We start from the raw sequence: 26,530 nt of genomic DNA, 5'->3' as shown, positions 1-26,530 counted from the left end.
ATTGTAATGCAAAAGTAACGGCGCAGTAACCCAGACTAGCTGGGGAGCTGGAAAACCGGGCAAAGGGGACCCTGAAGACTAACCCAGCAATAAATACTTGTAGGTTCACCACGTTTCAACCTTTTAAATGAGGAATGGTTCAACAGGAATGGGATAAAACTTTAATATTTTAAAAATAAAAAGGCCAGGCACGGTGGCTGACGCCTGTAACCCCAGCACTTTCGAAGGTCGAGGCAGGCGGATTACGAGGTCACAGATCGAGACCATCCTGGTCGACACGGTGAAACCCCGTCTCTACTAAATATACAGAAGTAGCCGGGCTGGTGGGGGGCGCCTGTTTTCCCAGCTATTCGGTAGCCTGAGGCAGGAGAATCGCTTGAACCCGGAAGGGAGAGATTGCAGTGAGCCGAGATCGCGCCACTGCACTCCAGCCCGGCAACAGAGCAAAACTCCGGGTCAAAAAAAAAAAAAAAAAATCATGTGTGTGTGTGTGTGTGTGTGTGTGTGTGTGTGTGTGTGTGTACATACAAAAATTAACCCGGCGTGGTGAGGGGGAGCCTGTAGTCACAGCTACTTGGAAGGTTGAGGCGGGAGAATCCCTTGAACCCGGGAGGCAGAGGTTGAGGTGAGCCGATATCGTGCCACTATACTCCAGCCTGGGCGATAGAGCAGGACTGTGTCTCAAAAGAAAAAAAAAAAGAATGAGTGCACCTTCAATTTCTGAGGTTACTGAAATTCTCATTGGGGAGATTTCTTGATTTGAGATAACTTGGTGTCTCAAAGTCTGTCTAGTTTGGGCAGAAATTTCAACTAGCTCCATTTTCTTCTTTGATTCACTCTGAGGTCATAGTAAAACACAACACAGTAATCAGTTAATGTTCAAAATGGTACTTGTTTTCAGCCCCTACCTTAGTTCCCTTCAGTTTGGTCTCTTGTCTATCCCTCCTGCCAGGCAGTCGACTTCTGGCTTTTTTCCTCTGGCTCTTTAGCTTCTTCTCGGGTCTGGTGATATTGTCGTGTCTTTCAGGACTACTCCGTGCTCATCCTGTGTTTGGGTTTTGCTTTGTTTTGTTTTTGCAGGGTGAAGGGAGGTATGGTTTCCAAAGGAACAAAGTTTTTAGAGTGGGGTTCCAGCACTAACATTTGCGGACAAAGTCTGCAGTTTTTATTTTCCTTCCTGTTCCCAAACCCAACATTTAAGAAACGTAAGATTTCTTTCTCTTTTCCATCTCCCACCCTGAAAAGTAAACTCTTAAGCAAATCCCGATTATGTCATTTTTGAAGACACAACTCTCTGACTCTTTCTCCTCTGCACTCTGCCTCTGGGGTCTGCACCCGGAACGGCTGGCTTTACTCCCACGCAAGCTGACTTTTGTTCACAATGCAAAGGCTCCAGCTGTTGAGAGTAGAAGTATTGCTGGGTGCGAAGCAAGGAGATGAAATGTGGCATGATCTTTTTTCTTCTCAGACCTCCATTCTGGAGAAGAGTAAGAATAGGGTGCGGGGAGCAGGTAAGTGGAAGTAGATACATCATGCTTCAGGCAGATAGTCTGTGTCTTGTTAGAAATAGGAAGATTTGCTTTAAAAAAGGGAAAAATTTGCCTTCCTTTCATTCTTAATCAGCACAGTTTGGTAATTGGGGACTGTCAAGGCCACCAAGACTCATCAAGGCTGAGTTTGCCCGCAGCTCTGGAAAGGGTAGGTACCAGAAGCTTTGTTCTTTGCAGAAGGGGGTCTTTGCATAAAAGCCTGACCTGAATTCCCCCATCCCCCACTTTCTGTCCCATTGTGTCTAGGGTAAGCGCCTCCGGAGTGAAAGACCAACGGGAAGGGGGCTGGTGGCTGGAAGGCCGACTTACTACATTCTTCGCCAAGGAAAGCAATTTGAATAAAGTTGAGGTTTAGGAAGCTGTCTGATTTTGGATTTTTTTGGAACAGGCTATCGTAAAAAGGTGTTAAAATGAGCTAATAGGCCAGGCACGGTGGCTCACTCCTGTAATCCCAACACTTTATGAGGCCCAAGGTGGGTGGATCAGGAGTTCAAGAACAGCGTGGCCAACAAACTCTGTCTCAACTACAAATTCAAAAATTAACTGGGTGTAGTGGTGCATGCCTGTAATCCCAGCTACTAGGGAGGCTGAGACAGGAGAATCACTTTAACCTGGGAGGCAGAAGTTGCAGTGAGCCCAGATTGTGCCACTTCGGTCCAGCCTGAGCATCAGAATGAGACCCTGTCTCAAAAAAAAAAAAAAAAAAAAAAAAGGTGATGTCTGGGTGAGGTGGCTCACATCTGTAATCCCAGCACTTTGGGAGGCCGAGGTGGATGGATCACCTGAGGTTGGGAGTTTGAGACTAGCCTGACCAACATGGAGGAACCCTGTCTCTAAAAAAATAAAACAAAAGTGCTAAAAATTTAGTAGAGTAGATCAAATAGATGAAAAAGAAAATTATAATGTTAATTATAATGATAATGTTGTGTAGTAAGTACTGAAAAAATGCACTGAATGCTAAGAGAGTAGAAATAATGGAGGTTGGGGTCGAGGAGGGATGGGAGGGAGGACTGGACAATCGTCAGTGATCTAAGAAGGAAAAATGTGGAGTGAAGGGAATTCCAGAAAATTAGCAGTTTGGGTAAAGGCATGAGAGAAAATGATGGGTTCCAAAATGTTTAACAGGACTTAAAGGCAGGAGTGCAACAGGAGGGAGTTACAGGAGAGAACACAGCAACTAACACTCAGTGAGGATCTCACGATCAGACACGTGAATCAGAACAACTCCATCTAAACAGGAGCTGGGTAAAATGAGGATGAAACCTACTGGGCTACATTCCCAGACAGTCAAGGCATGGTAAGTCACAGGATGCGATGGGAGGTCGGCACACAATAAAGGCCTTGTTGATAAAACAGAGTATAGTAAAGGAGCTGACCAAACCCCACCAAAACCAAAATGGGAGATTTTTAAAATAATTCAAGTAATAGGATTTGGATAGGGCAATAGGCAGCCTTGAAGATAATTAGAAAAGGTCAAGTGGGCTGGGAGTGGGGGCTCACGCCTGTAGTCTCAGCAGTTTGGGAGGCCGAGGTGGGTGGATCACAAGGTCAGGACTTGGAGACCAGGCTTGCAAACATGGTGAAACCCCATCTCTACTAACAATACAAAAATCAGCCACTCGTGGTGGCAGGCGCCTGTAATCCCCATTGCTGGGAGGCAGGAGAATTGCTTGAGCCCAGGAGGTGGAGGTTGCAGTGAGCTGAGATTGCCCCACTGCACTCCAGCCTGGGTGACAGAGCAATCTATTTCTCAAAAAAAAAAAAAAGAAAAAGAAAAGCTCAGATCAGGTGCAGCTTGGGTTGACACACATGCCAAATGTGAACATACCCTTTGTCCAGGTGACAGAGGTAATATACATTCTCTCTATCTACCTATCTACCTACCTCCCTACCTACCTACCTATGTATCTGACTTATCTCTCTACTACCACTAGAATGTAACCTCTGTGAGAGGAATTTTTTTGTTGTTTGTTAAGATGGAGTTTCACTCTTGTTGCCCAGGCTAGAGTGCAATGGTGCAATCTCCACCTCCAGGGTTAAAGCAATTCTCTTGCCGCAGCCTCCCAAGTAGCTGGGATTACAGGCACACACCACCATGCCTGGCTAATTTTTTTGTGTTTTTAGTAGAGACCGGGTTCGCCATGTTGGCGAGGCCGGTCTCAAACTCCTGACCTCAGGTGATTCACGCACCTCGGCCTCCCAAAGTGCTGAGATTACAGGTGTGAGCCACTGAGCACAGTTATTTTTATTTTTTGCCTGTTTTATTTATTGTCTTATCTGCAGCCCTAAAAGAGGATGTCTGGTTCAGTCACCAGCATCCTCAGCACCACCTGAGAGCTTGTTAGAGATGCTGATTGAGGGCTTCACCACTGAGTAGGAATCTTTGGTGGGAGGGACGGGGAATCTGTTTTAAAGTTCTCCCTGTGATTTTTGTGTTTTTTTTTTTGATGACAGTCCCCCATTGAAACCAGGTGATTTGAATGCTATTGTTTAAGAACTACTCTCCTAGAGAGAACCAGGCAAAAAGTAGAAAATCATTATTTGTTGATGAAGGAATGGGCTTAAATGAGAACTAGGCTTTTGTAAACAAATAGTTTAGGAGTCATTTCCTGACATTTAAATATTGAACTGCACATCAATGTGATACAAAATAACTCTTAAAAACAACAATGCTCTTTGCCTCAGGTCCCCTAAACTGACAATTCCATGAGCCTTGAACAATGAGTCTTTAATTTACAACAAACAGTCCTCCTTCCTCTGGGAGGTAGAGTACTCCCCAATTACCAGCAATGGAAAGACGAACAGCACAGCTACTGAAACTGCTAGTCTAGAGTTTACAAATGGAATTATACAGGATATTCTTCACTTATTTTGCCTGTTATGCCTATAAGAACACAATCAGGCGGGCAAGGTGGCTCAAGCCTGTAATCCCAGCACTTTGGAAGGTTGAATCAGGTGGATCACGAGGTCAGGAGTTCGAGACCAGCCTGACCAACATGGTGAAACCCCTGTCTCTCCTAAAGATAGAAGACAGCCAGGCGTGATGGTGTGGGCCTGTGATAGCAGCTACTCAGGAGTCTGAGGCAGGAAAATTGGCAGAGTTTGTGGTAAGCTGAGATCAAGCCATTGTACTCTAGCCTGGGCAACAATAGTGAAACTCCTTCTCAAATCAAAACAAAACAAAAGAAAACAAACCAACAAAAACCCAACAAATATTTTATTTTTAAATTTTGTTTTTTTATCACTTTTCCTATGGTGCTGGAAAAAAATTTCTGACTCATGGTTCAGCTTTGAATTTGTCAGATCTTACTCTAACTAAAGATTTTTGATATTCAAGGACGGAATTACTATGTATACCAAATTCTAAGGTCTACTGTAGAGTTCAGAAGACTAAACCATCAAACCGAATTGTTAAAAATACTCCTAATTGCCCGGGTACGGTGGCTCACGCCTATAATCCCAGCACTTTGGGAGGCCGAGGCGGGTGGATCACGAGGTCAAGAGATCGAGAACATCCTGGTCAACAAGGTGAAACCCCGTCTCTACTAAAAATACAAAAATTAGCTGGGCATGGTGGTGCGCGCCTGTAGTCCCAGCTACTTGGGAGTCTGAGGCAGGAGAATTGCTTCAACCCAGGAGACGGAGGTTGCGGTGAGCCGAGATTGTGCCATTGCACTCCAGCCTGGGTAACAAGAGCGAAACTCCAAACTCCATCTCAAAAAAAAAGAAAAAGAAAAGAAAAATAAGAGGGGGGGAATGGTCTTGACCTTGAACAACACTGTTGTTACCAGGGTATTGATGACTTCCTTTTTTCCACCCTACCCTCAGGGGCTCTTTGACCCAATGTAAAAGGAATTTCTTTGTAACCTCTAATAAGTCTAGGCCCAGGGAGAGGAGGAATATCTAAGAATCCCTTTCAAAGTTTAGCAAACATAGAACCTTGCTCTGGAACAATATAATATTATTGGCCAGAAGAGAATCCCCTCTTCAATTTTTGGGTAGGTGTTAGAAGAGGAGGAAGAAGAACATGTGGGAGGATATGAGGGAGGTGATGGTGTTGGGGAGAGAACAGTCCAGCACCTATGACAATTCTCTTATCTTGACCTTGGCTGTTGTTGCTCCAATTAGCTGATGTGGGATGAAATAAAGCTGTTGACTCTAATAATACAGCATCCAAATAGTGAACTATCTAGATAGTGAGTTATCTCTATTGTTCAGGGTCAGTTACAGATCAAATTCCTTGCTCCAATCTTCCTCACTTGTCACTACTGCTCTAGACTAGTATTAAAAGCTTTTTACAAAAAGAAATAAATATTGTATTTAGAATATTGCACGATGTCAGAGTGTTTTAGTTATTTTAAAGGGGTTGGAGGAAGAAGGAGCAAGAGGTCCCTGCCTCCAGGAGTAAATAAATCTAACTATGTGAAATAAAGAGTTCGGCCCAGTGTGGTGGCTCCAGCCTGTAATCCCAGCACTATGGGAGGCTGAGGCGGGTAGATCACGAGGTCAGGAGTTCAAGACCAGCCTGGCCAAGATGGTGAAACCCTATCTCTACTAAAAACACAAAAATTAGCTGGGCATGGTGTAATCCCAGCTACTCTGGAGGCTGAGGCACAGAGTTGCTTGAACCTGGGAGGTGGAAGTTTCGGGGAGCCAAGATCATGCTACTGCACTCCAGTCTGAGAGACAGAGCTAGACTCCCTCTCAGAAGAACAAAAGACAACAAAAGCACAAAGGGTTCAAAGCTAGGGCACATAGTGTAATGTTGAGAAGGAAATTCAGATTCAAGAAAGCATTTGCTAGGCCAGGAGCAGTGACTCATGCCTGTAATCCCACCACTTTGGGAGTCCGAAGCAGGTGGATCATCTGAGGTCAGGGGTTCGAGACCAGCCTGGCCAATATGGTGAAACTGTCACTACTAAAAATATAAAATTTAGCCGGGCATGGTGGCAGGGGCCTATAATCCCAGTTAACCTAGGAGGCTGAGGCAGGAGAATCACTTGAACCCAGGATGCGGAGGCTGCAGTGAATGGAGATTGTGCCACTGCACTTCCAGCTTGGGAGACAGAATGAGACTGTGTCTCAGAAAAAAAAAAAAAAGCGGGGCTTGATGGCTTAGGGCTGTAATCCCAGCACTTTGATAGGCTGAGATGGGTGGATCATGAGGTCAAGGGTTCGAGAGCAGCCTGACAAATATGGTGAAAACCTGTCTCCATAAAAAAAATTTAGGGCCGGGCGTGGTGGCTCACGCCTGTAATCCCAGCACTTTGGAAAGCGGAGGCGGGTGGATCACGAGGTCAAGAGATCGAGACCATCCTGGTCAGCATGGTGAAACCCCGTCTCTACTAAAAATACAAAAAATTAGCTGGGCATGGTAGCGCGTGCCTGTAATCCCAGCTACTCAGGAGGCCGAGGCGGGAGAATTGCCTGAACCCAGGAGGCAGAGGTTGTGGTGAGCCAAGATGGCGCCATTGCACTCCAGCCTGGGTAACAAGAGCGAAACTCCTTCTCAAAAAAAAAAAAAAAATTTAAAAAAAAAAGAAAGCATTTGCTAATTACACTAGATTTTTTTTTCTTAAATTTGAATTGAGAAACAACTTCCATGTGGTGAACAAATCTCAAGTAAATATCATTTATCAGAAACAGAGCCTCACTCATCACCCTGGCTGGAATGCAGTGGCCAGGTCTCTGCTCACTGTAGCCTCCACCTGCAGGTTCAAGTGATTCTCCTGCCTCAGCCTCCCCAGCAGGTGGGATTACAGGCGCTGGCCAAAATGCCCAGCTAATTTTTTCTAGGTTTAGTAGAGACGGGTTTTCACTATGTTGTCCAGCCTGGTCTTGAACTCCTGACCTCAGGTGATCCACTCGCCTCGGCGTCCCAAACTGCTGGGATTACAGTCATGAACCCCCACACCCATCCTAAATAAATTTTTTTTTTTTTTTTTTTTTTTTTTTTTTTTTGAGACCAGAGTCTTGCCCTGTCGCTCAGGCTGGTGCATACTGGCATGGTCTCGGCTCACTACAACCTCTGTCTCCTGGGTTCAAGCAATTCTCCTGCCTTAGCCTCCTGAGTAGCTGAGATTACAGGCACACACCACCACGCCCGGCTAATTTTTGTGTTTTTTTTTTTTTTTTTTAGTAGAGACGGGGTTTCACCATGTTGCCCAGGCTGGTCTCAAACTTCTGACCTTGTGATCCTCCTGCCTTGACCTCCCAGAGTGCTGGGATTACAGGCATAAGCCACAGTGCCTGGCATATAAATATCTTAATGAATATTTACTTATGTACATAACTTGTGTACAACCTCCCAGATCAAGACAGAGGCATTTCTAGCACCTAGTAGGTTAGCTTGCATTTATGTTAAAGGCCCATGAATCTCAAAATTCAATGTTTCTTAGATTATTTTATTTATTTAGTTAGTTTTGAGATGGAGTTTCACTCTTGTTGTCCAGGCTGGAGTGCAATGGTGTGATCTCGGGTCACTGCAACCTCTGCCTCCCAGATTCAAGCAGTACTCCTATCTCAGCCTCTTGAGTAGATGGGATTGCAGGCCACCACGACTGGCTAATTTTTGGTATTTTTAGTAGAGATAGGGTTTAATCATGTTGTTCAGGCTGGTCTCAAACTCCTGACCGCAGGTGATCTGCCCGCCTTGACCTCCCAAAATGTTGGTATTTACAGGTGCCACCTTGCCTGGTCTCAGATTCTCTCATGTTTCAGTCATGGAGTCAGACACCTTGAATTTGGATTCTGCTTCCTCCCATTTCCACCCACTAGGTTATGTGACCAATCCTTTCCTTTTTTTGGAGACAGAGTCTCGCTCAGTTGAGCAGAGTGAAGTGCAATGGTGTGATTCTGGCTCACTGAAACCTGCCTCCTGGGTTCAAGCAGTTCTCTTGCCTCAGCCTCCCTAGTAGCTGGGATTATAGGTGCCCACCACCACGCCCAGCTAATTTTTGTGTTTTTAGGAGAGACAGGATTTCACCTTGGTAAGGCTGGTCCCAAACTCCTGACTTCAGGTGATGTACCCGCCTCAGCCTCCCAAAGTGCTGGGCTTACAGCCATGAGCCACTGTGCCTAGCCTAATTTTTGTATTTTTTGGTAGAGATGAGGTTTCACCATGTTGGTCAAGCTGGTATTGAACTCCTGACCTCAGGTGATCCCCCACCTCACCCTCCCAAAGTGCTGGGTTTACAGGCGTGAACCACCATGGCTGGCAGTGATTCACAACCTTAAAGCAGCGAGAAATTGGCAAAACCAGTCCTCATTCCACGTCGAGCCCTTAATCTGTGCTCAATTTGTAGGCTGCCTATTTGGGACCCAGTGTGTTGGAACATGCCTGTAGTCCCAGATGCTCAGGAGGCCAAGCCGGGGGGACCACTTGAGCCTAGGAGTTTGAGGCCAGCCTTTGCTCTATAGTGAGACCCCCCTGCCCCATCTCTAAAGTTCAAGAGGGTGGAATCATGGGAATACATATTATTTAATGATCTAGAACGTAGAAATAGGGAAAAAAGAGTACCTCCTACTCTTTCAGTGTCATCCTAGTGAACTAAGAATCCTCAACCTATGTGTCATCGGATATCTGGGGAAGGTAACTTTGCTGGATATATTAGGGATGTAGCCAATGGTCTGGCTGGAAGGTCAGGAACTTAAAAGGAACGTGATTGGGAAATTGATTACAGGGAAGTCTGAGAAAGAGATACATGGATAGACCTCTCTGAATGGTCAAAAAAACAGAAATTTTTTTTTTTGAGACGGAGTTTTGCTCTTGTTACCCAGGCTGGAGTGCAATGGCGTGATCTCGGCTCACCGCAACCTCCGCCTCCTAGGTTCAAGCAATTCTCCCGCCTCAACCTCCTGAGTAGCTGGGATTACAGGCACGCGCCACCATGCCCAGCTAATTTTTTTGTATTTTTAGTAGAGACGGGGTTTCACCATGTTAACCAGGATGGTCTCGATCTCTTGACCTCGTGATCCACCCGCCTCGGCCTCCCCAAAGTGCTGGGATTACAGGCTTGAGCCACTGTGCCCGGCAGAAATTTTTTTTTTTTTTTTTTTAATTTTTGTGAGACACAGAGTCTCACTTTGTTGTACAGGTTGGAGTGCAATGGCTCAATCTCAGCTCATTGCTACTGCCACTTCCTGGGTTCAAGTGATTCTCCTGCCCTAGCCTCCTGAATAGCTGAGATTACAGGCACCTGCACTTTGCCCAGCTAATTTTTCTATTTTTAGTAGAGATGTTGGTCAGGCTGGTCTCAAATTCCTGACCTCGAATGATCCACCTGCCTAATCCTCCCAAAGTTCTGGGATTACAGGTGTGAACCACTGCCCCCAGCTGAAAAAAACAGAGAGATACTTACATTATACGTGAATACACACAACAGATGACCTCAGCAAAGGATTTCAATAATCAAGTGATCGAATGTCCTGTTCTATAGATACCAGTCAGCCTCATCCTCTACCCACCTCTGTCATTGCCTAACTAATTGGCTCATGAGCAAAGTGGCCATGGTGGCAGGGACGGGGGTTATGCATGGACTCAAGCAACATGGACTTCCACACACCGGGGCTGACCTGGCTATAGCCACTGCTGAGCGGCCAGTCTGCCAGCAGCAAAGACCTACAGTGCTTACCCAATGTGGTCCCATTCTCTGGGGAGGATGAATCAGCCAGCTGCCTAGTGGCAGGTTAATGACATTCTACCATGGAAGGGGCAGTGTTGTTATTGGAATAGACACTCTGGATATGGATTTGCCTTCCTTGCAAGCAATGTTTACTTGCCATCATGGTATTCTATACAGCATTGTTTCTGATTGAGGTGCTCACTCACCGCAAATGAAATGCAGTAATAATAGACCCACGCTTATGAAATCCACTGGTCTCACAATGCTCCTCATCATCATAAAGTAGCTGAATAGAAAGGTGGAGCAGCCTTTTGAAGACTCAGTAACAGCACTGGCTAAGTACCTTGCAGGGCTGGGGCAACATCCTCCAGGAAGCTGTATATACTCTAAGTCAGCATTCAATATCCCGTACAGTTTCTCTCATAGCCAGGATTCATGGGTCCAAATATCAAGTGAATAAAAAAGGAATTGGCACTGCCTACTATTATCCTAGTGATTCACTAGTAAAATTTTTATTTATTAGGCCGGGCGCAGTGGCTCAAGCCTGTAATCCCAGCACTTTGGGAGGCTGAGGCTGGTGGATCATGAGGTCAAGAGATCGAGACCATCCTGGTCAACATGGTGAAACCCCGTCTCTACTAAAAATACAAAAAATTAGCTGGGCATGGTGGTGCGTGCCTGTAATCCCAGCTACTCAGGAGGCTGAGGCAGGAGAATTGCCTGAACCCAGGAGGCAGAGGTTGCAGTGAGCCGAGATCGTGCCATTGCACTCCAGCCTGGGTAACAAAAGAAAAACTGTCTCAAAAAAAAAATTTTTTTTATTTGTTATTATAATTTTGATACAGAATCTCGCTCTGTCGCTTAGGCTGGAGTGCAGTGTCAGGATTTCAGTTCTCTGCAACCCCCACCTCCCAGGTTCAAGCAATTCTTCTGCCTCAGCCTCCCAAGTATCTGGGACTACAGGTACATGCCACCACATCTGGCTCAATTTTTTTTTTTGTATTTTTAGTAGAGATGGGGTTTCATCGTGTTAGCCAGGATAGGCTCAATCTCCTGACCTCGTGATCTGCCCGCTTCGGCCTCCCAAAGTGCTGGGATTACAAGCATGAGCCACTGTACCCAGCCCCATTAGTAAAATTTTTCCTCCAGTTTGAGGGATCTTATATAATCTGTGCTCATCTAGAGGCTTAGTCTCAAAGGGAGAAATGCTTCTACCAGGAGACGCAACAGTAATTCCATTGAACGTAGGTTAAGACTGCTGTGTGGCTACTTTGGGCTCCTCCCACCTCTGAATCACAAGTAAAGAAGTGAGTTACTCTACTAGCTGGGGTGATTGTCCTGGATTACCAAGGGGAGATTGAGCTGCTGCTACTCATTGGAGTAAGGAAGAGTATGTCTAAAATACAAGAGATCCCTTTGGGTGTCTCTTAGTATTACCATGTCCTGTGATTAAAGTAAATGGAAAATTATAAAAGCCTACTTCAAGCAGGACTTCTAATGGCCCAGACACTTCAGGAATGAAGGTCTGGGTCACCCCGCCAGGCAAACCGTCACAATCAGCTAAGGGACTTGCTGGTGGCAAAGGGAATATGGAATGGGTGATTGGAATTAGTGGTAGTGGGAGAAATAACCACGTGATCAGTTGCAGAAACAGGGGCTCTAATAGTTATGAGTATTTATTTATTTGGTTTTTTGGAAACAAAGTCTCACTCTGTTGCCCAGGCTAGAGTGCAGTGGCTCGATCTCGGTTCACTGCAACATCTGCCTCCCGGATTCAAGTGATTCTCCTGCCTCAGCCTCCCAAGCAGCTGGGATTACAGGTGCCCACTACCATGCCTGGCTAATTTTTTGTATTTTCAGCAGAGGTGAGGCTTCACCATGTTGGTCATGCTGGTCTTGAACTCCTGACCTTGTGATCCACCCAATTTGGCTTCCCAAAGGGCTGGGATCATAGGCCTGAGCCGCTGTACCCAGCAAGTATTTCTTTTATTTTTTTATGAATGTGTATGTTTTTTCCTTTCTCCTTTTATCTCCTTATCATCTAACATAAGATGTATTAATGATGATTAGCTTTACATTACAGTATTTAAGTCACAGTATAACAGGGAGAAGAGTGAACATGACCCAAGGACTTTGCATCTTCTATTCTTGTTTTTTTTGTGTGTGTGTTTGCGTGCAATGGGGCGATCTCCGCTCACCACAACCTCCACCTCCCGGGTTCAAGTGATTCCCCTGCCTCAGCCTCCCGAGTAGCTGGGACTACAGGTGCGCCCCACCACACCGGGATAGTTTTTTGTATTTTTAGTAGAGACAGGGTTTCTCTTTTTTTCTGTGTTGGTCAGGCTAGTCTTGAACCCCGAACCTCAGATTATGCACCTGTCTCAGCCTCCCAAAGTGTTGGGACTACAGGCATGAGCCACCACACCTGGCTCTTCTTTTTTTTTTTTTTTTTTGCTAATCAGTTTGAGCTTTATGAGGTTGCTCAGGTTAGCCTTGAACTGATGACCTCGCCTTCGCGAGCACCATGACCTCCGGCGGGAGCCACTTTGGACCCCCTGGCTCTTCTATTCTGTTTAAAGAGTCAACATCGCTGTCTGCAGTGGCTCAAGCCTGTAATCCCATCACCTTGGGAGGCCGAGGCGGGTGGATCACGAGGTCAAGGGATCGAAACCATCCTGGTCAACATGGTGAAACCCCGTCTCTACTAAAAATACAAAAATTAGCTGGGCATGGTGGTGCGTGCCTGCAGTCCCAGCTACTCGGGAGGCTGAGGCAAGAGAACTGTTTGAACCTGGGTGGTGGAGGTTACAGTGAGCCGAGATCGTGCCACTGCACTCCAGCCTGGCACTTGGCGACTGGCGATGGAGCAAGACTCTGTCTCAAAAAAAAAAAAGAATCAACATCTTGCTCTATTGTCCAGTCTGGAGTGCAATGGTGCTATCATAGCTCACTGCTATGAGCTGTGGTTTGTTGAATTGGCATTCATTCTTAACAAGATTCTTCTTTTTATTTAGTTTAACACTGTTTTCCTTTTTCTTTTTGGAGACAGGGTCTCCCTGTGCCACCCAGGCTAGAGTGCAGTGGTATGCATGATCCATGATTGTGGCTCACTGCAGCTGCCACCTCCTGGGCTCAAGTGATCCTCCCACCTTAGCCTCCTAAGTAGCTGGGACCACAGGCGCGTGCCCTGGATATTTTTTTAATATTTTGTAAAGATGGGATCTTGCTATGTTGCCCAGGCTGGTCTCAAACGCCTGGGTTCAATCGATCCTTCTACCTTTTTTATTTTTTTAGATGGAGTTTCGCTCTTGTTACCCAGGCTGGAGTGCAATGGCACCATCTCAGTTCACGCCAACCTCCACTCCTGGGTTCAAGCAATTCTCCTGCCTCAGCTTCCCGAGTAGCTGGGACTATAGTCATGCGCCACCATGCTCAGCGAATTTTTGTATTTTTTAGTAGAGACGGGTTTTCACCATATTGACCAGGATGGTCTCGATCTCTTGACCTCATGATCCACCTGCCTCAGCCTCCCAAAGTTCTGGGATTATAGGCGTGAGCCACCGTGCCTGGCCTCGATCCTCCCACCTTAGCCTCCAAAAGTGTTGGGATTACAGGAATGAACCACTGTACCCGGTTGATAATTTTTTTTTTTTCTTTTTTAAAGACGGGGTTTCACCATGTTGGTCAGGCTGGTCTTGAACTACCGACCTCAGGTGATCTGCCTGCCTTGACCTCCAAAGTGCTGGGATTACAGGCGCGAGCAACCACACCCAGCCTAATTTTTTTTTTTTTTTGAGACGAAGTTTTTGCTCTTGTTGCCCAGGCTGGAGTGCAGTGAGGTGATCTCAGCTAATTTTTGTATTTCTTTCTTCTTTTTTTTTTTTTTTTTTGTGGGGGGCATCCCTGTGTTTATTTGGGGCACACCCGGGCGAGGGCCCCACACCTAGAAGAAGGTGTTGGGCCTCTTGGTAGTGAAGCGTGGCTTGTGCTGACGGCGCAGGACGCGGTGAGGCAGCGGGAGCTTGATCTTGGAGTCGTGGAACTGCTTCGCTGGCCGGCGGCACTTGCTGGCTGCGATCTCCTCCTCCACTTTCATGATCTGGACGGAGTGGGCCTGGGCGCAGTGCCGGGTGCCCATGTCTCGGTAGCACTGGGTGACAGCGCCCGTGGTGGTCAGGTCCTGGTATTCCCGGTACAGGTTGTGGGTGCCGCTCCGGGAGTCATAGCGCAGCCAGATACCGAAGTTCTTCACCCGCAGGGGGGACTTCTGGAACACCTGCCCACAGTAGACTCCCCTGAAGACTTCTTCATCTTCTTTAACTGAGACACGAAGTACCAGAAGCGGGACTTGGCGACGACGTGATTAGGCGCAAAGATTCGCTTGCGGTAGAAGGGCGGTATGTGGCATTTGGGGGTGGGCAGGCAGCGACCCACCACCTTGTACTCTCGTAGTGTGCCCGAGGCCTTCATGGCGTTCTCTCTGCGCTCGCCGCCCCCGACAAAAAGCTTTTTTTTCTTTTTAGAGACGGGGTCTCGCCATGTTGCCCAGGCTGGAGTGCAGTGGCTATTCACAGGCACGATCCCACTACTGATCAGCACGGGAGTTTTGACTTGCTCCATTTCCGACCTGGGCCAGTTCACTCCTCCTTAGGCAACCTAGTGATCCCCCGCTCCTGGGAGGTCACCACATTGATGCCGAACTTAGTGCAGACACCCGATCGGCATAGAGCACTACAGCCCAGAACTCCTGGGCTCAAGCGATCCTCTCACCTTAGTCTCCCGCGTAGCTGGGACTACAGGAACTCACCACTGCACCCGGCTTTTTTTTTTTTTAAAGACCGGGTTTCACCATGTTGGTCAGGCTGGTCTTGAACTCCCGACCTCAAGTGATTTGCCCGTTTTGGCCTCCAAAGTGCTTGGATTACAGACGTGAGTCTCTACGCCAGGCCTAATATATATATATATTTTTTTTTGAGACAGAGTCTCGTTCTGTCATCAGGTGCCAGGCTGGAGTGCAGTGGCGAGATCTTGGCTCACCGCAACCTCTGCCTCCTGGGTTCAAGAATTCTCCTGCCTCAGCCTCCTGAGTAGCTGGGATTACAGGCACATGCCACCATACCCAGCTAATTTTTTATTTTTTAGTAGAGACGGGGTTTCACCATGTTGGCCAGGATGGTCTTGATCTCTTGACCTCGTGATCCACCCTTCTCGGCCTCCCAAAATGCTGGGATTACAGGCGTGAGCCACCGTGCCCGGCTCTTTTTAAAATTTTTTTTTAAGGTAACAAATTTCTGGTTTATTTCAAATGTATACATATACTGAACACTTCTAGAGGTTTGCTCTCTGGTTTTACTCTCATCTTGCCACATGACTATAAACAAAAAGACTTCCCTTTTTCATTAGATATCCATTTGTTCTGTGATTTACCTTGTGACTTATAAAAATTAGGATCTAATTCTGAAAAACTCTTTGGATACCAGTTTTACTCCTAGCTGACACAGTTTATATCCTATTGGAAAAATAAGAAATGCCTCTTATTTCAGTAATCCAAAACTTAACAAGCATACTCTTAGTAAATTCTTACTTTATATTCACAGAACACAGACCACCAGTGTAAAACAGGAGAAAGCATCAAATAAAAAGCCAGTGAAAAGAAGAAAAAAGAAGAGAGCTGCCAATTAAAGCTAACAGTTGTATATTTGTATATAACTATTAAAAGGATATTTATTCCATTCTAACAATCCTGGGTATTTTTTATTCACAAATCCATTATAAAATTTAGCAGGATTTTTTAAAGAGTCTTTTTGTTTTGTTTTGTTTGAGCCAGAGTTTCGCTCTTGTTACCCAGGCTGGAGTGCAATGGCTCGATCTGGGCTCACTGCAACCTCCGCCTCCTGGCTTCAGGCAATTCTCCTGCCTCAGCCTCCGGAGTAGCTGGGATTACAGGCATGTGTCACCATGCCCAGCCAATTTTTTTTTTGTATTTTTAGTAGAGACGGGGTTTCACCATGTTGACCAGGATGGTCTCGATCTCTTGACCTTGTGATCCACCCTTCTTGGCCTCCCAAAGTGCTGGGATTATAGGCATGAGCTACCGCACCTGGCCTTATTTCTTTTTTTTAAGATGGGGTTTCGACATGATGGCCAGGCTGGTTTTGAACACCTGACCTCAGGCAATCCACCTACCTCGGCCTCCCAAAGCGCTAGGATTACAGGCTTGAGCCACCACACCCGGCCAGGTTGATTTCTTAAACAATTTATTTATTTTTTCTTTTTTTCTTGAGACAGAGTCTTGATCTGTCGCCCAGGCTGGAGTGCAGTGGCGTGATATCAGCTCACTGCAAACTTCACCTCCAGGTTCAAGTGATTCTCCTGCCTCAGCCTCCCAAGTAGCTGGGATTACACTTGTGCACCACCATGCCCAGGTAATTTTTATATTTTTAGTAGAAACGGGGTTTCACCATGTTGGCCAGGCTGGTTTCCAGCTGCTGACTTCAAGTGATCTGCCTGCCCCAGCCTCCCAAATTGCTGGTATTACAGGTGTGAGCCACCAGGCCTTTTTTTTTGCAACAGGGTCTTACCCTGTCACCTAGGCCAAAGTACAGTGGCCTGATCAGGACTCCTTGCATCCTTGACTTCCTGGACTCAAATAATCCTCCCACCTCAGCTTCCTGAGTAACTGGGACCACAGCCATGCATCACCATGCCCTGCTAACTAATAATTAAAAAAAAAAAATGGCTGGGAGCGGTGGCTCATGCCTGTAATCCCAGCACTTTGGGAGGCTGAGGTGGGCGGATCACGAGGTCAAGAGATCGAGACCATCCTGGCCAACATGGTGAAACCCCGTCTCTACTAAAAAATACAAAAATTAGCTGGGTGTGGTAGCACGCACCTGTAGTCCCAGCTACTCAGGAAGGCTGAGGCAGGACAATTGCTTGAACCCAGGAGGCGGAGATTGCAGTGAGCCGAGATTGCACTACCGTACTCCAGCCTGGTGCCTGGCAACAGAGTGAGATTCTGTCTCAAAAAAGAAAAAATTTCTAGAGACCATCTCACTATGCTGCCCAGGCTGGTCTCAAACCCCTGGCCTCAAGTGATTCCCCTGCCTCTGCCTCTCAAAGTGCTAAGGTTACAGAAGTGAGCCACCTTGCCAAGCCTACTTCTATCTTTTACTTTTTTTTCTTGAGACAGAATTTCACTTTTTTTTTTTTTTGGCTGTTAAAATGTTCACCCCCACAAAAGGAGAGTGGACAGATTTATTGAAATCAAACCGAGAAAGGAGCAGCTGGATGGCTGGTCTCTGGGCCCAGCCCCAGGCCCCTCTGCCCAGGATGGGGCCTTGCCAGAGAGGGAGGAGAGGAATGGAGCCTGCAGCTGTCCACGAGGGAAGCGCCCATTGTCACTCCCAAGAGCGGGGGCTGCTCTTGGAAACATCCAATATGGAAAGAAAACCAAGGGCCAAAAGTCACATGGACAGGGCCAGAGAAGGGGTGGGGAGGTGGAAAGCAGGCAGAGGCAGGCTTAGGGGCCTGCAGTGAGTTAAACTGTGTTTCTCGAGGCAGCCCAGGGGTGGATGGAGGTGGGGGCTGCCAGCCTTGCAGGGGTCCTAGGCTGGACCTTCCTCTGGAGCCCTTCCCAGAATGGCTTTGGGGTCCCTCCCCATCTAAGATCTGTCGTGGATGGCAGAGGGGAGTGGCACTCTCCGGCAGGGAACCTCAGGGCCCATCCCTGGCTGCTGCTGTAGTTAGTCCACTGAGGGCACGGTGTGGTAGCACCTGACAGCTCCCCACCCACTCCACCTGGTCCCGAGCCCAGGGCCAAATGGAGAGGAAAGAGGATTCTGAGAAAGAAGAAATAAGCAGGCAGTGAGGCTGACCTCAGCCCCAGGACTGGCCAAGACCGGGCCTGTCGCAGGGCCAGGGGAAGCATTACTAAAGGATCTGGGGCTCCGCACTCTGGCTCCATACATAGTGGGTGCCCAGAGAGTCCTCTGCCCTGGGGTGCTGCTCCCAATCTAGGTTGGGGGCACGGCTAGGTCCAGTGACTCAGCTTTGATGTCCAAGACCCGAACTCCTGCCTGCCTGGCATGGTTCTTCCTGGTCACATGGACCAGATCATGTTCCAAGTGGAGGATGTGGCTCTGCACGTGGTCATCAATGGGGAAGGAGGTCAGGTACCTCTTGACCATGGCGAAGTAAGCCATGGCCTCCCCAAAACTGGGTACAGGCACCTCATCACCATCCTCCTCCTCATCATCATCGTCTTCATCTTCATCATCCTCTTCCTCATCGTCCTTTTATTCCTCACTGTTTGACTCAGAGTCCTCCCTACCTTCCAGGAAATGCAGAGTAGGGCAATGGGCCTCCTCTTGGGCACCATAACCCCTGAAGCTGCCACTGGCCTCCACTACTCCCTGGGCCCAGTCCTCAGCTTCCAAGCCCTGGGAGGAACTCTCTTCCTCTTCCTCCTCCTCTTCATCACTGTCCTCAACATCACCCTCCTCCTCCACCTCCTCTTCCTCACCCAATTCTTCTCCTTCCCCCTTCCTCCTCCTCCCTTCCTTCTTCCTCTTCCTCTCCACCCTCCTCTTCCTCCTCTTTCTCTTCCTCCCCCTCACTCTTGAGGGAAGTGGTGATGGTGGCATTAGGGCCACCCCCAAAGCCAGCCTCGAGAAAGCAGGCAGCTATGTCCGAAGGCTCCACTGCCTGGCAGCTACAAAGTGCAAGGCCTCCGTGAAACCAGCTGCAGGCCTGAGTGATCCTGGCCCTCTAGCACGGCCATGGCCTTGAGCATCATGGCCTGGTGGTAGTGGCCCTTCACCAGCTGGACCACTCCCCTCTACAGCTGATGCACGGTGCCGGGAGGAAAGGCCAGCTGCACATGTCCGAGGTGTCCAAGGACTGGGCAGCCAAGTGGCCGTCCAGCAGTAGGACCCGGTGAGACTCTGCAGCCATTCGGGGGTCCAGGGCCTTCAAGTACTTGGCCAGGGCCCGGTTGGTGACACCACCCTTGGAGTTGGTGGTGTAGTCACAGGGCAAGCCGGCTTGGCCTGCGCGGGGCTTGGCTGACTTGCCCACCACCAGCGGGGGCAGCTTTTTGTTGCAGTCGGCGTTGGCGCACAGCAGCATGCTCAGGCGCTGGGTGGCTCCGAACAGCCCCGAGGCCTGGTCAGGCAGGAAGTCATACCACAGATTGGTCTCAGTGGTGCTGAACACGTCCTGCAAGGCATAGCCCTCGGCCACCGACGGTGGCTGCTCCTCCCGAGCGCGCCAGCCAGTCGTGCCATTGCACTCCAGCCTGGGCAACAAGAGTGAAACTCTGTCTCAAAAAATAAATTAAATAAATAAGGGAAGTATAATATATACAGGTACAGATGAGCCAGTTGGTATTAATTGGTACTTGGAGGATGAAGAGTTTTGCTTTGCTTTGCTTCTGTTCTCTAAGATATAAAAGAGGTCGGCCGGGCGCGGTGGCTCAAGCCTGTAACCCCAGCACTTTGGGAGGCCGAGGCGGGTGGATCACAAGGTCAAGAGATCGAGACCATCCTGGTCAACATGGTGAAACCCCGTCTCTACTAAAAATACAAAAAATTAGCTGGGCATGGTGGTGTGTGCCTGTAATCCCAGCTACTCAGGAGGCTGAGGCAGGAGAATTGCCTGAACCCAGGAGGCAGAGGTTGTGGTGAGCCGAGATCGCGCCATTGCACTCCAGCCTGGGTAACAAGAGGGAAACTCCGTCTCAAAAAAAAAAAGGTCATCAGCGAAGAGTGAGAAGATAGAAGAGATGTTGAATGTTGGAAGAGAGAAAAAGGGTAAAAGTGGAGAATGAATGGCTTGAGGAAATATAGTAGGTAGGTTTGGGAGGCAATAGTGAGGGTTGTGATCATACATTTAAAATGAAATCAGCCAGTTGTGTGGTGTTTTATGTTTAACTGCAGGTAAAATGTGAAATGAGTGGAGAGTTTAAAAAGGGCTGTGGCTTTGCAAGGTGAATTTGAAGAAACAGACCAGGAGAGGTGGCTCATACCTGTAATCCCAGCACTTTGGAAGGCCAAGGCAGATGGATCACCTGAGGTCAGGAGTTTGAGACCAGCCTGACCAACATGGAGAAACCCTGTCTCTTCTAAAAACACAAAATTAGCTGGGTGTGGTGGCTTAGAATCCCAGCTACTCAGGAGGCTGAGGAAGGAGAACTGCTTGAAGGCGGGAGGCGGAGCTTATAAGCAGAGATCCTGCCATTGCCCTCCAGCCTGGGCAACAAGAGCAAAACTCTGTATTAAAAAACAAAAACAAAACAATTTCACATAATACTAGTGAAAGAATAAGTTGTGAAATCCATTTTATAGAGCAACATGGAATTTATATATATATATATATATATATATATATTTTTTTTTTTTTTCTTTTTGAGACAAAGTTTCTCTCTTGTTACCCAGGCTAGAGTGCAATGGCACAATCTCGGCTCACCGCAACCTCCGCCTCCTGGGTTCAGGCAATTCTCTCGCCTCAGCCTCCTGAGTAGCTGGGATTACAGGCACACGCCACCATGCCCAGCTAATTTTTTGTATTTTTAGTAGAGACGGGGTTTCACCATGCTGACCAGGATGGTCTCGATCTCTTGACCTCATGACCCACCCGCCTCGGCCTCCCAAAGTGCTGGGATTACAGGCTTGAGCCACCGCGCCCGGCCTCTATATATTTTTTTTGAGATGGAGTCTCACTCTGTTGCCAGGGCTAGAGTGCAGTGGCGTGATCTCGTCTCGCTACAACCTCCGCCTCCTGGGTTCAAGTGATTCTCCTGCTCCAGCCTCCCAAGTAACTGGGATTATAGGTGCTTGCCCCTATGTCCAGCCTCCTGAGTAGCTGGGACTACAGGCGTGAGCCACCATGCCTGGCTAATTTTTAGTAGATGGGGTTTTGCCAGGCTGGTCTTGAAATCCTTACCTCATGTGATCTTCATGCTTTGGCCTCCCAAAGTACTGGGATTACAGGTGGGAGCTGCCGTGCCTGGCCTCTGATTTTTAAAAAACTGAAGTTTACCAACCACACTAGTATAGGAGCATTTGGATACTCACAAAAGGCTAACATTTTTTTGCCAAGTGTGCAAAAGGACAAATGGGCAAGAGAACAAAGGGAATTGAGGATGTTGGTGGGATAGTGATTCAGCGTATTAACTACCTAGTCCAGACTTTAGAACTGAATGAAGTCAGAAGGGTGCTATTGGATCAGAACAAACGGGGGCATCAAAGCACCTCTCTATGAGGTGGCACGAAGTATGAAATAGCTAAAAGAACAGAGAAAAGTTAGGTACGGGAATTTTGGAGTTTGAGATTTCTGGTATGAAATGTACTAGATAATGGGGTCTAAAAGCCGGGTGAAGTGGCTCACACCTGTAATTCTAGCACTTTGGGAGGCTGAGGTAGGCAGATCACAAGGTCAGGAGCTCAAGATCAGCCTTGCCAACATGGTGAAACCCCATCTCTACTATAATACAAAAATTAGCTAGGCATGGTGGTGTGTGCCTGTAATCCCAGCTACTTGGGAGGCTGAGGCAGGAGAATGGTTTGAACTGGGACCCAGGAGGCGGAGGTTGCAGTGAGACAAGATCACGCCATTGCACTCCAGCCTGGGTAACAAGAAAGGTCTATACGTTGGCTGTAAAGGGGTGAAGGTGAGTTTCACAAAGTTCAAGAACTCTAAGACTTGGGTGGATGTCAGATGGTTTACTCATGAATTATAAAAGCCATTTCAATATCAAAATCTTTGATGAAATCTGGGGAGTGACCAGGGTAGTGGCAGATAACTATGATCTGAATTTCCTTTATCAATCATCATCCATACTCTTATTTGACCTCTAACTTATTAACTGTCATTCTCATGTCCACTAGTGTTATCTTCTTGTCTTCACTTCCTTTTTTGTGCAATTCAATCAAATTGCTCTCAAAAAAAAAAACCTAAATGACCTTAGTCCTCTGACTCAAGTCACATACCAGAAAACAGTCACCCTTGGCCAGGCACTGTAGCTCACACCTGTAATCTCAGCTACCTGGGAAGCTGAGGCAGGAGAATTGCTTTAACCCAGGTGGAGGTTGCGTGAGCCAAGATCGTGCCACTGCACTTCAGCCTGAGCAACAGAGCAAGACCCTATAACAACAACAACAACAACAACAAATCACCCTTCCAGAAGCATAGTCACATTTGTAGAGAAAAGTCATGTTCAGGCTGGGCGCGGTGGCTCACGCCTGTAATCCCAGCACTTCGGAAGGCCCAGACGGGTGGATCACGAGGTCAAGAGATCGAGACCATCCTGGTCAACAAGGTGAAACCCCGTCTCTACTAAAAATATAAAAATTAGCTGGGCATGGTGGTGCGTGCCTGTAGTCCCAGCTACTCGGGAGGCTGAGGTAGGAGAATTGCTTGAACCCAGGAGGCGGAGGTTGCGGTGAGCCGAGATTGTGCCATTGCACTCCAGCCTGGGTAACAACAGTGAAACTCTGTCTCAAAAAAAAAAAAAGTCATGTTTGGAGGGGCTGTTTAGAGATAAATTGACAAGTTGCAGAATGCACTGAACCCATTAGCTACTAAAATGGATTTCCCATTCAGTCTCAAAACATTTCCAGAGGTTGGTAATTTCTTTATTGATTTTTTTTTTTCTTAAATAACATCAGTTAACATCCATTTTACCCTACGTACAGTAGAGTAAAAATAAAATGTATAAAAACTCCTTTGTACTCCCCTCATTTAGTTCTACTCCACAGAATTAACAATTTTTAATATTTTCTTGTTTATCCTTACAGAATTCCATTCATTGGTAAGAATGGTGTCATATAAAACTCCTTAGCCAGGGGCAACGGCTCCTGCTTGTAATCACAGCATTTCTGGAGGCCAAGGTGGGAAGACTGCTTGAGGGCAGGAGTTCAAAACCAGCCTCGGCAACACAGAGACCCCATCTGTAAAAAAATTAAAACAAAAAGTTTCACAACACAGTCTCTCTCTCTCTCTCTCTGTCTCTCTCTCTCTATCTATACATATATATATATATATATATATATATATATATATATATATATATATATTTTTTTTTTTTTTTCAGATGGATTTTTGCTCTTGTTGCCTGGGCTGGAGTGCAATGGCATGATCTCAGCTCACTGTAACCTCTACCTCCCGGGTTTAAGCAATTTTCCTGCCTCAGCCTCCCAAGAAGCTAGGATTACAGGCGGTCACCACCACACCCAGATAATTTTATTTTTTTTGGTATTTTTAGCAGAGATGGGGTTTCGCCATGTCAGCCAGGCTGGCATTAAACTCCTGACCTCAGGTGATCTGCCTGCCTGAGGTCAGGAGCCACTTCACTCGGTCACAGTCTGTATATTTAATATATACATCAAAATATGTTAAATCTAGAAAACAATTTTCACTGAAGGACAAAGTAATCTTTCTAAAATACATTTTAAAATTTCAAAGGGGTAAGAGTTATGGAGGCAGAAATGGTGCAAGAACATTAGAAACACCATCATGCTGGGCTGGGCATGGTAATGTGCACTTGTTCTTTTGTTTTTGAGATGGAGTGTCCCTCTGTCCCCCAGGCTGGGGTGCAGTGGTGCAATCTCAGCTCACTGCAACCCCTGCCTCTGGGTTCAAGCGATTGTCCTGCCTTGGTCTCAAGTAGCTGGGACTACATGCGTGTGCTACAATGCCCAGCTACGCCCAGCTATTTTTTTTGTATTTTTATTAGAGACAGGGTTTCACCGTGTTAGCCAGGATGGTCTTGATCTCCTGACCTTGTGATCTGCCCACCTCAGCCTCCCAAAGTGCTGGGATTACAGGCATGAGCCACTTTGCCCAGCAACAGGTAATGTGCTCTTGTAATCCCAGCTACTTAGGAGGCCGAGGTAGGAGGATCGCTGTAATCCAGGAGTTTGAGATCCCCTTCTTAAAAAAAAGGCCAGGTGCGGTGGCTCATGCCTGTAATCCCAGCACTTTGGGAGGCCACGATGGGTGGATCACCTGAGGTCAGGAGTTCGAGCCTGGCCAACATGGTGACACCCCATCTCTATAAAAAATAATAAAAATAAAAAAACTATCACAGCAGGATTTCAATAGAGGACACAAAGAGTATACAAACACTAAATATGAAACAAATTGATAGAGCCTTGACTATGTCTCAAGTTATAACTGAAAATACACAGCTTATGAAACTAACACATAAGAGTACAAATTCAGGCTCTTATAGTCAGGAACTGTTGTTTATTGATGAAATCATGTTATTTCCCAGCAATTCAGTTTCCTCATTTATAATTTAGATTGTAATGATTGCTGGGAAATGCAGTCTCATTCATGCAGTCTTTTAATCCCCACTTGGCTGCATTAAGAATAGACTGTAGACCTGGAATACTTTCTTACCAAGAGATCAAAGAGCCCAGACAGGTGCAGTGGCCCACTCCTGTAATCCGAGCACTTTGGGAGGCAGGCAGATCACTTGAAGCCAGAAGTTCGAGGCCAGCCTGACCAAAACAGTGAAACTTCATATATACTAAAAATACAAAAATTAGCTGGGACATATTTATCAATATGTCTGATAAATCTGATGATTTATCATCATCAGACATATTTATCAATACAAAAATTAGACTACATCTGTAGTCCCAGCTACTAGAGAGGCCAAGGCATGAGAATTACTTGAACCTGGGAGGTGGAGGTTGCGGTGAGCCAAGATTGCCCCACTGTACTCCAGCCTGGGTGACGGACAGACTCTGTCTCAAATTTAAAAAAGGAAAAAGAGCCCATGTGACCTGTGGTGGCTTCTTGCTGCTGTGCGGCTACCTTTCCCTGTGGCAAGCTCAGTGCACCAGAGGAGCCAATTTGCCTGCACTGGCTGCCAGGAAGCTGATCTTGCTCTGTGAGTAAAGCGTTGCTGCACCCACAGCTTCATGGCATTGTTTTGTACAACTCTGATACCAAGGTACATGGGGTGAAAGCATTTGGACTTCTATTCCTGTCGGTTGGCACAGTGATGATCTTTGAAGTCCTGCATGTGGTGGGAGGCATCCCCTGGGTGATGGGAACCAGTGTTTAGTGTTCTGCTCCCCTGGGATTGATAATCGGGTGCCCCATATATTGCTTAACAATAATCAAGTGGATAACATTTAAACATTTCTACATAGGTATACATAAATGATATATTAAAATTCTGTATATAGTCTAGTGCTGCTAAATATGTTAATATTGTCCTTATTTCCTTCCAAAAATCACATGAGCTTCTGCCAACAACTGGAGAGGAAAGACAATCATCAGACATATTTATCATCAAAGGAACAAATAGGACAAAATTATCAATTCTGTACCACAATCAATAAAAAGCTAATGTCTATATTTGCTCATTTGGTAATGTGACTACATGTTAAATGGTGTCATGTGTATGTGAGTGTGTGCCTGTGTGTGTTTTGAGTACAGTGAAAAATAAGGCAGTAAGTGGTTTTTCTGTCACTGGCTGGAATGTGAAAAAGTTTAGAGGCATACCCAATAACACTGGAAACGGGCCATCTCCGGAAGTCAATATATTCCTTCTACTTCCTTATATTTTACAAGAAACACTTTCTTACCTCATATGTTTTTTCTTACGCTTTCTCTTGGACATTTCTTTATTATATTTCTTCCTCTTTTTATAGAACCATTGACTTATCTGCAAAAAATGAGGCGTGGGAGGTGATTAGCACAGGAATAAGGGTATTGGATAAGGAATAAGGAATATGGGTAACAGTACTACACAAGTGACTTTGTCTGTCAGTGAAGAAATGTCTGTTAATGCTGTCATACCTGCTTATGTGTCATGCCAAATTCAAATGAGAGTGACAGACTCTCTTGTATTGTGGGGCACCTGTTTAACTTAAACTTTGCCCAGAGAGTGTCCATGAGGGATTTGCTGACTAATCTTGTCTTGGGATACTGTTTCTGTTTCTCATTTTCCACTTTCCTTTTTACTTCCTGTTCATTGTCCAGGTCCTTTTCAGTTTCCTCTTCTTTTTGTTGCTCTCTCTTTCCGCCAGCTTCTCCTCCTCCTTCTGTTGACTTCTGCTTTCCCTTTTGTTCATCTTCACTATATTTTCCATTTGATTGTTCAGGATTTTGATCCCAAGGCATAGCTGGTTGTTTCTGTATAAAAAGATCTGTGGAATAAAATCAAGCTGCAGCTAAATTTGGATTTCAGTTCATAGTCAACAATCTCCTATGTGAGAATATATTTGATTTTCCTAAGTTAGTAATGCTGTACATTGGTGAAAAATACACAGCACAGAAAAAGTGAACTTGATACCTGCCTGGTGGCTCATGCCTGTAATCCCAGCACTTTGGGAGGCC

General features: G+C 46.5%; 1 protein-coding gene and 2 pseudogenes across 1 annotated transcript in view; all 3 read right to left on the bottom strand.

Annotated features, from left to right (window-relative positions):
• Nucleotides 1-14,027: 14,027 nt before the first annotated feature.
• LOC100896565 (large ribosomal subunit protein eL20 pseudogene) lies at nucleotides 14,028-14,647 on the bottom strand (annotated as a pseudogene).
• Nucleotides 14,648-17,983: 3,336 nt separating this feature from the next.
• Nucleotides 17,984-26,265, bottom strand: LOC100413341 (major centromere autoantigen B-like; annotated as a pseudogene).
• LOC100412981 (uncharacterized) overlaps nucleotides 22,794-26,530 on the bottom strand; it is a 28,416-nt gene continuing 24,679 nt past the window's right edge. The window contains exons 6-8 of the mRNA XM_078338147.1: nucleotides 25,991-26,340; nucleotides 25,777-25,856; nucleotides 22,794-23,124 (exon numbers count right to left, since the gene is read on the bottom strand). The gene's annotated coding sequence lies outside the window, so the exon portion shown is untranslated. The remainder of the gene's footprint in view (nucleotides 23,125-25,776; nucleotides 25,857-25,990; nucleotides 26,341-26,530) is intronic.

This window comes from Callithrix jacchus, chromosome 9 (assembly GCF_049354715.1).
Source record: "Callithrix jacchus isolate 240 chromosome 9, calJac240_pri, whole genome shotgun sequence".
Lineage (NCBI taxonomy): Eukaryota > Metazoa > Chordata > Mammalia > Primates > Cebidae > Callithrix > Callithrix jacchus.
This window is presented reverse-complemented; position numbering and strand designations above follow the sequence as displayed.